Source organism: Colius striatus, chromosome 1, assembly GCF_028858725.1.
Source record: "Colius striatus isolate bColStr4 chromosome 1, bColStr4.1.hap1, whole genome shotgun sequence".
Taxonomy (NCBI): Eukaryota; Metazoa; Chordata; class Aves; order Coliiformes; family Coliidae; genus Colius; species Colius striatus.
The window spans coordinates 115,459,895-115,472,523 of NC_084759.1; positions in this window are offsets into that span (position 1 = coordinate 115,459,895).

Below are 12,629 nucleotides of genomic sequence, written 5' to 3' on the forward strand. Positions count from 1 at the left end.
TAAATCAATCAGCACACATTCTTAATTTCATTTTCTTGGTCATCAAGATATACAAATACAGATAGCATGAAGATGAATGCCAGCTAGGAATGAGAGCTGCAGATCTCCATTACTACTCAGATGGATATCACTGCTCAAAAAAACATGAGGAAAAAAAGGATATATAAAGATATTCTCTTTCTCCATTAAAAGTGCATTGGGCTTAGATTGATATGGTTACTGTGGTTGGGTAAAACGGGTTACTCATATGCTAGTGAATCGAGCCATTTTGATCAGGGAAAAAAAAAATCAGCATTCAGCTGATTTCTGTTTCTGGTTTTGAAGAAATGGCTTCCTGTGATCAAGCAGTGTGAATACCACAGTACCACAGTAGGGTGTAAGTAAATGCTTAAGTAACATGGCAAGAGAAAATCTTCAGGTTTTTTGTCCAAAGTCATGAAGAAAATCTGAGAGTGTGATAAATAAGACCAAGTATCTTAGTCCTAGCTTGCTCACTAATACATCTTTCCCTCTGAAAATGATAAGCCTCATATTAGTTATCTGGCTAAATACTTCCTTTTCTTCTGAGAAGTGATTCTGTATGCATTTTGGTGCCAAATCTATTGTTGCTAATGTCAGTTTTGTGATTAAGACAATGAATTGCCCTTGCTAGTTCACAAAACTTAGGTGAAACCGGCACGTTCCCATTATATGATGCATCTAATGGGACCATGTTCACTAAGGCTTGCTAAATCCTATAGCCTGAATAGTGTATCTGCTGAAAAAAGTAAATATATTCATGAAATAAATAATTATGTAATTAAATCAGAGTCATACATAATAGGATAATGTCTGATTAAAGCCTCAGACATTTTAGCATTATTATGTAAGTGAAGGGCTTCATGTTATTGCAACTTGCTGAGCCAGCACATCTTCCTAATTTATTCATTGCATTTTACAACTATCCAAACAGCTCATAACATAGATTATTCTAGAAAACTCATAGAGGCTGCTTATACAGTGCCAAGCATAATGTGTACGCAAATTAGAAGCTTTCTGTAGGTGGGCTATACAAACAATTCACAGTCTGTAATGTGTAATAATCAGTGAATCATTATCCCTTTTTTATAGGCAGGAAACTAAAGCCACAGAGAACATGAAGAAAGCATTTACAGCAACTGGCTTCAAGATATCAGTTTTGGCTGACTAATTTAGCCTCCTTACTTTATCTCTTTGCAATCAATGTACAAAACTGAAGACCTCTCCTGAGCAATAGCATCGCAAAACTACATAGAAAGTCTGCAGCAGAGGAAGACATTGAATCCAAATCCTTAAGCACTAAAGTGACATTGTACTTGTGCCAGGTGTAAGCTCTAATCCAGGACAAACATTTACTTATGGACACAGCTAACGTCTGGTTGTATGCATCTGTTGGAAGACGGGAGATAGAAAAGAGGTAGACACACAGTTACATTTGTACCGTAACTTAAAGCACATGTACTGCTCAAGAGCTTCCCTTTTCCCTCTCCTCACAAATCCTTTTCTGTAGTAATATAAGCTAGAAATGGGATTAGATCCAAGATATTATCATTCCCAGGGAAATATCATAATTGCTAGGCTAGAGAGACGATTCTGACTCTCATGTTAACCCAGAAAACTGAACAATATCCAAGCAATATGAAACAGCTCTAAAAAGAAAGTTTGAAGGCCCTTTTTCTTCACAACACATTTGTAAGCTGAATTAGGGTGGTCTCCTACTAGGAATGAACTATGTTCTTGAGCATTAAGGAAACGAAGGAACAATACAGGCACTCAGCCACAGAGCTATCAGATAGCTGAAGCAATTGCAGAGGAGTATAATACTTTCCCATCTTTGGAAGAAAAGTTAAAATCTTCCTCAGATTTTAGCTTGGTATGTTATGGCTGTGCAAATTATCTTTGGTTATCATGTGGTCTTCTTGCTTGTCCTTTTACCCTTTCATAACTGCTTGAACATGGCCAGTTTCTGCCAAATTTGACAGAGTGGCAGTGATTTCAAAGGTATTAAGTTCCCACAAGTTTTATGCAGATAAGCAGCAGCACATTTGCCTTTCTCACTGAGGTAGAGACAGCAGTTTGAGCTCACTCTTTTTGGATAGCAGAGAAACTATACAAAGAAAGAAAGGCTACCAAAAACCCCACTATAAGAAAAGAGTCAAAAGAGCTTGCTCATTATTCAATATCAAAGTTTCTATCCAGGAGTCCCCAAGTTAGAGGGAAGTCAGTTGCCAGTGCTGCGCCTTTTGAAACCATCATTTTTTTCCAACAAAAGGCATTGATGCTCGGCATTCACCTTAGTCTTGAAGCTGGAAGCTCCAAGAGGAGGCAGGCACCTGCCTACAGACAGAGCATGACTTCTCAGTCTCAGAGAAAAGCAGGGTTTGACATACAGGTTTTCCAGAACAGTGTTCTGTTACTCTTGTTTTAGAGGCAGGTGACAAGAAAGGAAAAGTAGAAGGAAAGAGAGAAACAAGTAAGCAAATTAGCTCCAGAAAACCAGTGATGTAATCCCCACTGGACAGACTATCATAATAAGTCATTAAAAACCACTGGGATGTTTAAGGGAATTAATTAGTTTACAGTTTCTATAAATATATTCTTGAGTGGCAGGTGTTCTGGCATCCATATACAAAGCTGACTGCCCAAATACAATTGCAAAACCACCCACCAGGAAAAAAATAATGTTTATCTGCTGAGAAAATAGGTATGTTGTGCCAATCTGTTCTTCTCAGAGTAGCATGCACAGCAAAGCTCTTAACTCCGTCATGTCTGTGCAATCACAGAGTGAAATGTGGAAACAGGAAGAGCTAGTATCCCTGTACAGAAGCTGAGAAAACATTTTTCTTCCACTGACATTCTTGATATTGAATGTTTCTTTCTCAGAAAAAGTGATAAATAATTTACTTGCTTATCATAAGACATTGAAGAGCATATTCCACACTCTACACTTCAGTTTTTTACTGATGTGAGTGAGAAGTGATTCAGCTCCCCACTCAAATGTTTACAAGTCCTTGAGTGAAGTCTACATTTTTTTATACTTGTATATTCTTTTGATTCAGATTTAGAACTCTAAATTCAAACAAATGTACAGTTAAAAATTCTAGCCTTTAGCATTTAAGCCTGCAAATATCAACAACTAATATGCAGTGCAAAAGCCTGAATTGCCTTGCACAGTGATATTATATTTTAGTTGATCACAGAATAGTTGAGATTTCACAAGGTCTTTGGAGATGACTCCATCCAGTTTATGCTGCTCAAGGAGGGTCAGACAGAGCTGGTGGCTCAGGGTTGGGTTTTGAACGTCTCCAAGGAATAAGCTTCCACAACTTCTCTAGGCACTAGTTCCACTGTTCAGTACAAATATTTCAGTTAGCTCATTATTGTGGTTTTTAACACTTAGAGTCAAAAAAGAATTTTTGGTAAGTACAAGGATACCTGTGGATATATATTACACAAGACGTTACAAGAACTTTCCAACCATCTGACCAACAAGCAAACTGCAAGAAGTACCAAGTGTTTCCAGAGTGGTGAGCTTCTCTAAAGTCGGTAGCTTTTGGTTTCTATCATTTGTTTTAATCACTCATATTACACTGTCTGCTGCCAACTTGACTTTGTGTATATTTGTGAATACATAGAGTGAGCAGTGCAAAGGAGTTGGACTAGTATAGAATTGCACTAACATTTGCATAAATAAAAACTATCATTTTGATTTAAAGGGAAAGTTACCTACGATGCAAAATAAAAGAGTACATGACTGTAACAGAGATGTCATCCTGACTGGCTTCAGGAAGTGTGCCTTCCTTCTCATGTGGTTTGTTTTTCGAGTTTCCATCAGGCTAGGGTTGCAGAGGTGAGATGAAACACCAGATGAGTCACACAAATCCAGCCCTGTGGACACAGCTTTTGACTAATGAAAAACCAGACAGCTCTGCCAAAAAGATCTCTCTGTGCAGTTCCTATGAGAACCTGTTTCTTATCTGTAGAGCAAAGGAATACAGCTTGGACAAACATTACCAAAGTAATCAGCTGTCTTAACATGCTGCTCTCTCTGTATCATGCTGCTTTCTTTTCCATCCGTACAGGGTTACCTTGTTCTTAATATAGTGCTCTGAGTCCACCTCATAGTGTCACTCCTCTAGGAGAGGGAGTTACAGGGTTTTTATTGTAACATAGGAGACCCATATTTGCGGTGACTGCTGGTGTGAACTTTTTTGGAGACAGAAGTAAAGCACAGATAATTAACATTATGCTAGGCTGAGGTAACAACAATGTGTCACTCTATAGAAATCAAAATGTATATTTGACAAAAGAGTAGAAAAAAAAAAGTGTTTGGATATCTGTTACTAACTCTCACCTGTCTGTAGCTTTCATTTTGTAGCTAGGAGGCAGTCTTGTTAAGTTTTATCATGTCCCTTTCCATTTATTCAGAATATTGCAGTACCTGCAGAATTTCTTTATAATTAAAATAATTGTCTATGGCTCTAGGCTTCTATAACAGCTTCATTTACTTGTACAATACAACAATATCCAGCAGCATTAATCTAATAATCTCAGTGGGAATGAAACAATATATAGAAACTACTTCCTTTCCCATTATTGTCATGAGAAGTTTGCTCTCAGCTTTCTCCAAATGCTGTTCAAACAGATGGCTTTATAGCAGTCTGAAAATTCACCACAAAAAAGCAATTTTTGACCCCAGGACAGACAGCAATTTTAGTTTGCTCAGAGCCATCAGAGCTGCTCCCTTCCTTCATTATTACAAAACTTCTCAAATTTAAGGATTACATCTGCTACAGCACGGCCCAGAGGAGAAGTCTCACCATGTATCAAGTCCCATGTCAGAGCCAGTAACTTCAATTTCAGCTCAAAGTGACCACAGTTCTGAAGCACTGGGATCACATTTGCCCATACAAAATATTTCTCATAAGTTTCTGCATCCCTCACTAGCTGTAATTTCTAAATTATTTAAAGTTATAGCTCATTTGTAAATGTTAGTGCAAACATTTAATCTCAAAAATGACAGAAGCAGGGGCACCTGCACTAAGGACCAAATCCAAAAGGAAAGGTAGCAGTCTTCCATCCAGATGAGGATGGTAGGGTGGCAGGCATAATGTGACAGTCAAAATGGCAACAGGCACTGCTTTTACCACAGAAGTGCTACTGCAAGCTGTTTCTAGTGAGTTTAAGCAGTAAGTGGAAAACTACTACTTTTTAAAATAAACAGCAGGCTAAAGAGTTTGAGGACAACATTTTCTTTTTTTTTTTTTTTTTTGTTTGAGGAAGATTAACCTTTGCAAAGCCACTTTAATCAAATACTATGCAAAGTCATAAACTGCAGAAGCACTGTTATTTCCATCAGAATCTAGGCAATTTTTCGTTCCCATGACTTCCACAACTACCCTTGGGAACTGCATTCAGAAGTCCCAAGACAGATTTTAAAATCCATTGCCCAGGAATTTAAACTTGCAAAATACATTTTTAAAGTACTCAAAAAGCCCAGACTCTCCTGAATATTTGCCTGTAAAGATTCCACTCAAGTATGCTCAGATGGGACAAACATAACATTTGAAATACCTTTATCTTGCCAGAACACAAGCCAGACTGACAGCTAGTTTCTATAGCATTATTAATTTATATTTATTAGCATGGATTTCAAAGACATTAATATTTTATTGCACAGGGGAAGAAATATTCTTTTTCATTATAGCCTGACCATATTGATGCTATTGCTGTTATCACTCCAGATTTAAGAAAAACAACAAGAGAAAGCCCAGTACTGCAACTATGTTGTCCTGAGGATGTAGATTATTCCCTCTGTTGCTGATAACACGATGGAACCTTAGAGAATAGCCTTGGAGAACTTTTTTATAGATGTTTTCTACACATCATTTCCCTCTCACGTTCCCTTCTAGGTAGGAAACAGATAGACAAGGGTCAAAAGATTCAAATAGTTTCTTGCTCTCCTTAAGGTGTATCTTTCCTTTACATTTTCCCCTCTTTTCTTACTTTACCTCCTTCTAGGTCCTACCATGCACCAGAAAGCATCTCTGGCAAGTAACTTCCCAAATAGAAGTCCTTCTGTCCATAGATAAAGCTTTTCCCAGAGTCACAGACATACAAAATACAGAGCAGATTTTTTATTAACTGCAGGTCTCATGGTCTAAAATATATGATAGTTGCTGAAGGACAGAGCAACCTGACTCTGTGGGAATGATAAAAGCCATTGTGTCCCTTCTTAGAGTTTTTTATCTCTGTTCTTCCAGTATTTCTCACTTAAGGTCAGCCATCACATCTGCAGCAAAGTAATGAAGGCTTACTCCTTTTCTAGACAGTGATGTTATTTTGTCTTAGACAAATATATGTGGGGAAATATACATAATTTTTACATTTATAGGAGGATCAAATTTATTCTCTGCATGTAGCAATTAGTGGTGTAAATGGTCAGTAAACAATGCTTTCACAACATAATAAAATAAATTCTTTGCTCAATTAGGAGATGAAAACACATGTGAAGTCTGCCTAGTGTTCTAATATAAATTTTCAGCTCATTTATACTGTTAATTGAACACTTAATATTTCTGAATTATAAACCCACGGGGGACAGAAGATTGGAGGACATGTTCCTGCTATAGCACATTACTCTGATGGCACCAAATAGCTGCGACTCCAGGAGATTCAGTAGCTGTCCAGAGTCTTTCAACAACACAGATGAATTTCAACCACTAGGGAAGGAAATTAAAGTGAATAACTGTTTGAATTTTGGGGAAATTTGGTTATTAGGGGGAGTCAACATGGTTTCACCAAAGGGAAATCCTGTTTGACCAACCTAATAGCATTCTATGAGTGCATAACCAGCTGGTTAGATGAGGATGTCATCTACCTTGATTTCAGTAAGGCTTTTGACACAGTCTCCCATAACATCCTCATCAGAAAGCTCAAGCAGTGGGGATTGGGTGAGTGGACAGTGAGGTGCATCAAGAGCTGGCTGAATGACAGAGCCCACAGGGTGGTGATCAATGGCACAGAATTGAGTTGCAGGCCTGTGGCCAGTGGAGTTCCACAGGGATTGGTTCTGGGGCCAGTCTTGTTCAACATCTTTATCAATGACCTGGATGAGAGGACAGAGTGTACCCTCAGCAAGTTCACAGATGACACCAAACTGGGAGGACTGGATGATTCCCCAGAAGGCTGTGCTGCCATTCAGCAGAATCTCGTCCAGCTTGAGAGTCGGGCAGAGAGGATAGTAAGGACAAGTGCAGAGCCATGCACCTGGGGAGGAACACTCCATGAAGCAGTACAGGCTGGGGATTGACCTGTTGGGGAACAGTTCTGAAGAGAGAGACCTGGGAGTCCTGATTGATAATAAACTAAATATGAGCCAGCAATGTGTCCTCATGGCCAAGAAGGCCAATGGCATCCTGGGATGCATCAAGAAGAGTGTGGCCAGCAGGTCAAGGGAACTTCTCCTCTCCCTCTCCTCTGCCCTGGTGAGGCCTCACCTGGAGTCCTGTGTCTAGTTCTGGGCTCCTCAGCTCAAGAGGGACAGAGAACTTCTGGAGAGAGTCCAGCACCGGGCCACTAAGATGATCAGGGGCCTGGAACATCTTTCATACGAGGAAAGGCTGCGGGAACTGGGGCTCTTTAGTCTCGAGGAGATTGAGGGGAGATTTTATTAACATTTACAATCATCTAAAGGGTGGGTGTCAGGAGGTTGGGGCATCTCTTTTTTTTAGTGTATCTCGTCCTAGGACAAGGGGTAATGGGATGAAGCTGAAGCACAAAAAGTTCCACTTAAACGTAATAAAAATCCTGTTTTACTGTGAGGGTGAGTAGTGGCGCAGGCTGCCCAGAGTGGTTGTGGAGTCTCCTTCCTTGGAAGTGTTCAAGACCTGCCTGGACACGTTCCTATACAACCTGCTCTAGGTGGACCTGCTTCTGCAGGAGAGTTGGACTAGATGATCTCTAAAGGTCCCTTCTAACCCTTCCATTTTATGATTCTATGAGAATGGTCATAGTATACTTCTCCATTAATCTCTCAGCCCAGGAAACTTGATAAAGGGGAATTAAAACCAGAATGGTCAAGAGGAGAAATGCACCATATCCAGAGTAGCCAGTCATCAAAGCTATCCTTATCCATGCCTCCCCTTCAGTTGACAGAACACAATGATGTCCCTGAGGCTACTCTAGTTGTTGTACAATATATACATGCCAATGAGTATTTAGCGTATGGATTTTAGGCAACAGTTGCTGAAACATGAGACTTCTGACCTTGCTGATTTCAATAGAAGGAGAACGAGTAAAAACGCAAAAACAAAGGAGCAGATTTAGAACAGAAGCTGACTGACAGCACACAAGAGGGACTCTGTAGGGGAGAAATTTCCACTGGGATTCTATCAGTCTAGACTAATGCATGGGCTGGACTGAATTGAACAGACTCATTTATAAATAGGACTAGTTTATCTTCTGCATTGATCAGCAGACATAAGCATAGTCAAGGATTTTTATGTGGATGATGCATCTGGCAACAACAGAAAGAGAATTTTTTTTTTTTTTGTCTAAAATAATAAAGTGGAAAAATTGCTCAGGAACAAGTAACTCATGAAAAAGTGGTTTTGCTGAAATATTGCTATCATCAGTACCTGCATGGGTTTTTGTCACTCACTGTTAATGTTGGCTACATAAAGTCATCCAGGAGCCAATTGAACTAGTCTTCAGGGTCTCTTGAAAATTATCTGAGGTTTTTACTCCATTCTTGCTGTTACACTCTGGGAATACCAATATGGACTGAAAAAATAATGATTTTTATGACTTGTCAGTAAAAAAATTCACCACACTGATGAAGAACCATGAATATAGATGTGTTTCCTTCTCAGTATGAAGGGAAAAAAAAAAAGGAGAATGAAGAAGGAAAAGGAACTACACAGTCTCTCTTATATTGAGACATGGATCTTGGGACTAGCTGCTAACTGAGGATGCTTCAAGGACTTTAATGACTTGGTAAAGTCACTGCTGAGCATTTTCACCTGAACCAAAACTTGAGTTATTTAAAAGGACAAGGTCTGGCAACCTTACACAGGTCTGCAATCCCTGTTTCAGTGTAAAACTGCATCTGTATTGAGAAACCATTGCTGTATGTGTATCTTTTTCCTGAGAAGCACAATAACACATTATTTTCAGTGCCGTGTATCTGCCATGCTATGTAAGTGTAACATCACCCATTACTATGATGAAACATGGTAACCGCTTAACAGAAGACAGCTACAGATGAGGTCAGGAAAACAAAATTGTACTGGGTCAAATTGAGTCTCTGTTACATCTATGAAGCAACACAGTAGTTATCCTGTATTTAGATAAATTTACACATGAGAATCTCCACTGCATGCAAAAGAAACTGTAAACAAGTGGAACACAATTATCTGTGTTATAAATTGCTCTGTCTGCTTCTTCCTTAAAGCATAGGTAACACTTGTGTACATCTGTTTCTGGAAGACCTCATATCAAACTTCTCTACCTTGCACAGGTAACTAAAGGCTAACAGAGACTTGCACAGAAAAAAAAATTACTATAGTTTAACATTAAAAAATACTGAATAACTTTTCAACGGAAGAGTCTGTGAAATCCAGAGTTGCTAACCATTTGGCACACCGTTATTCAACTTGGCTAAACAAACCACAAACAGTGCATGAACAGCAGTACTTACACATGGTGAATACGTGTCCTTATCACAGGATATTGTGCATTCTAAACAGCTAACATGATTTAAAAAAAAAAAAAAAACAAAAAAACAAGTAGGTAAATTCACGGAATGAAAATTCAACAAGGGCTGTTCAATATGCAAATAAATACCTCGGTAGAATCACAGAATCTTAAGGGCAGGAAGGGACCTCAAAATATCACTTAATCCAACCCCCCTGCCACAGCAGGACCACTTAGAGTAGGTCACAAAGGAACTCATCCAGGTGGGTTTTGAATGAGTCTCCAGAGAAGGAGACTCAACAACCCATCTGGGCAGTGTATTTCAGTGCTCCGTCACCCTCACAGTGAAGAAATTCTTCCTTGTTTGGAATCCCTTATGTTCCAGCTTGTACCTGTTGCCCCTTGTCCTGTCATTGAACATCACTGAGAACCGCCTGGCTCCATCCTCCTGACACGTACCCTTTATGTATTTGTAAACATTAATGAGGTCACCCCTCAGTCTCCTCCAAGCTAAAGAGACCCAGCTCCCTCAGCCTTTCATCATAAGGGAGATGGTCCATTCCATCATCTTTGTGGCCCTGCGTTGAACTCTCCCCATGCGGTCTCACAAAGAACATCTGGCCTAGAAACAGGTGATAACTGGGAATGTATACCAGGGAGCTCCTACAACATGTTTGTCCCAGTCTTCCAGTTTTTAATTTTTTTTTTTTAGTTATCCAGTTAATCACTGACAGTGACTGGATCCTGGGCTGTACTGAGCTTTGGTCTGACTCTTACAGCTACTCTTCTGTTCTTCAACGAAAATTCTGCACTTAAGGTTATTAGACATAGCACACATACTGTGTACAACTGACACAAGATATGCAAAAATCATGTAAAACCAGACATGGCACCATTACTGAAAATAACCTAGTCACTAAATCAATATTCACCTCCACAACAGTTAAATTTGCCACTGTATTTTAAGGAAAAGAATTTTGAAAGTCTAGAGCAGCAAGTGTTGATTACTCTATTTTTAAATGATGCACACATATTACTACAGTTATTTCTACTTTTCTGCAGTCTAACTGAAAGCATACTTTGAAAAAAACTTCCAAATATTTATTTATTTCCTCTCTTGTGTGTTGAAAAACTCTAAAGCAAAGTAAGAATTAAAATCATTGCTTTAACAGGGAGAAAAATAAAGATGTTCCACCCTGCACTGAATCTTTAGATATTTTCACTCCCAGCCCTTACAATACGGGGCCCAAAGGAAGTACAAAATTTTGCTTCATTTACTGACAGGAAGCACTGAAATATGTACACATCACCTGTGTAATTATTTTTATTTTCAATACATCATACAAAGATTAACTGAATGTAAATGCCTATGTAGATTATTTTTTTTAGTTTATTGATTATTACTGTTTCAGCTAAATAGCATACTGAACACCTTACAGACAAAGGCTGCCGGAACTGGGACTGTTTAGTCCAGAGAAGAGGAGACTGAGGGGAGATCTTATTAACATTTATAAATATCTAAAGGGTACGTGTCAGGAGGTTGGGACATCTGTTTTTTTTATAGTAGCTAGTAACAGGACCAGGGGTAATGGGATGAAGCTGGAACACAAAAAGTTCCACTTAAATATAAAAGCTATTTCACTGTGAGGGTGATTAAGCAGTGGAACAGGCTGCCCAGGGGGGTTGTGGGGTCTCCTTCCTTGGAGGCCTTCAAGACCCACCTGGACACATTTCTATGTTACCTGATCTAGGTGAACCTGCTTCTGCAGGGGGGTTGGACTAGATGATCTCTAAAGGTCTCTTCCAACCCCTACCGTTCTATGATTTTCTTGTGGAATAAGACCAAAGCACTAATCTTACAGTTAAGCAAGAATGCATGGCTTTAGTACTGCATACAACTGTTATGTATTTTTTTTAAATTATGTGCATTAGTGTTAGTCAATTTGGATTTAACAATTTAGATGATCAGTGTTTAAATCTACAATTACTTAAAGCTAGCACTCAGTGTGTTACGTTTCGTTTTCTGGGTAAACACTATAAAAAAAATTACATGCACTAAAAAGTTGAAGAGTTCTTGGAACACAGAAGAAGACTTACTGAAAGTAAATCAGACTTTTAACTAGTCCTCTTTAAAAAAAAAAAATCTTTATGACTTCTGAAAATTTATATGTATTAGTTACGAGTCTTATGTGGTTTCTTCAATTGCTCTCTGTAAAATTTGCCAACTTTTTTTTTTCTTTATAACGGAAGCTGTGTATTATATGTTAAAATTAGAAACTCTTCCTTTGTGGTCTTTTCAACTTAATTATACCTCACAGTTGTTCCTGATTTTAGAGCTATCATAGATTTAACCTCAAATCTCTCTTTATTACTAGCTAACTCTTTACTGTCTAGCATAATAATGAAAATGCTAGACAAAGAAACAGCAGAGGCAATTCCAAAGTTTCCAGTTCAAAAGCATTAAAGTAGTTCTTTTCTTCTTAAATTACATTGCTAGATCTAGCAGTGTGCATGGATTTATTTGAAGATTAGGATTTCAGCATTGCAACCCTTTTTGAGTGGGAGTTGGACATCTAATTAATCAGACACCTTTAGTTGCACCTAATCATAGAATTACCTCCATTTATGTAAACCTGGAATAAATCCAGTTAAGTTCAAATGGTTATATAGAAAAAAGCCAGTGTAAGACATGAACAATTCTTTCTCATCCCTCTTTACCTGTGCTATACTTTTTAAGGGTGACTTCACCCTTTCCCCACTCTGTAGCAATCCACCATGCAATGAACAGCTGTGCTGGCAATTCTTGCTGGTGTTTACTTTATATATTTTTACCATGAGTATCACAGCTACTTCTGAGAGTTAAATAGCAAATTAAAGGAGATCCCAATTTTGCCTTGGGCTGAAGGATCTGATAG